This window comes from Cnephaeus nilssonii (genome assembly GCF_951640355.1).
Source record: "Cnephaeus nilssonii genome assembly, chromosome: 1".
Classification (NCBI taxonomy): Eukaryota; Metazoa; Chordata; class Mammalia; order Chiroptera; family Vespertilionidae; genus Cnephaeus; species Cnephaeus nilssonii.
Genome location: NC_137072.1, coordinates 62,760,527 through 62,761,690, shown reverse-complemented (window position 1 = coordinate 62,761,690; position 1,164 = coordinate 62,760,527).

The following is a 1,164-nucleotide window of genomic DNA, read 5'->3' as shown; positions in this document are numbered from 1 at the left end:
GAGAATCAATGTGCTGTATACTTGAAAAAGATGTTTGAAACTTTTTATCAAAATAAAATGAAGCAGTTTCATTCAGTAGCTGATGCCAAATCTTTTATTGAGCTGCTTCTCAATAGAATAAATATGCTGTCTCCTGTACTGCTGGATAAATTCAAGTTGCAAATCTCAGTTTAGAATTTGCCTACAGCTATTGCAGCCTGTGGACACTTATGATCCCATAGGCTGGGGTCAAAACATATTCTGTGAATCATTTACTTATATAAGAGAAGGTGGAAACCATAAACCAAAAATTACTTGATTTTCTTTAGAGGCAATTCAGAGATGTATTCAAAAATACTGCTTGTTATAAAATGAGAGCAAGAAACAATTTGTGCAACCACTGAATTTGAAATTATAATGAAGAAATTTAAATAACATTTTAAGAAAATGAGAATTTTTTATTTTGCCTGAAATGTTTTGCCATAAAAATACTTCAATGCATAAAATTACAGAAAGACGGACCATATTTTAGTCAATTAGTTTAGCTCATGTGAATTATTTAATAAGCTTATTATTAAGTAATTGGCTTTTTAATAAATGCAAGCATGATAATCATGGCCTATGTCCACACTTAACCATACTCGTCATATGAGTTTCACACTCCAGTGGCCTAGCTTACAGTTCTAGTGTTTAAGAAACCTTGCTCCTTTCAATAGTTCACTGGGACTTATTTTTGGCAAAAGTATAGATTGGTAAAAAAGTTTGCAGCAACTCAAATAAAATGTTGCAAAATTGGGTCAACATTAAAAAGGACATAAATAATACAAATCTAACATTTCAGTAGTGTTTTGGAAGAGTTTTCTATTGAATAAAACAAGGAAATCATTTTTGTCTTGTCTTTATTTTAGTCTCTGTTTTTAGACATGAATAGAGCTGGATTTTTGTTTTTTCATTTACCTTTTAAATTTTTTCTGGGCTTTGACTGAATTTTTTCATCTTTCAAGCCTCAATTTATGAAAGTATACAATGGGGAGAATTTCTATTCAGGGCAATCTATATATATAAAAGCCTAAGCAACTGTTACGACCGAATGACCCAAACAACCAGAATGACTGGACTGACCAGTCAACCCATCGCTATGATGCACACTGACCACCAGGGGGCAGACGCTCAACGCAGAAGCTG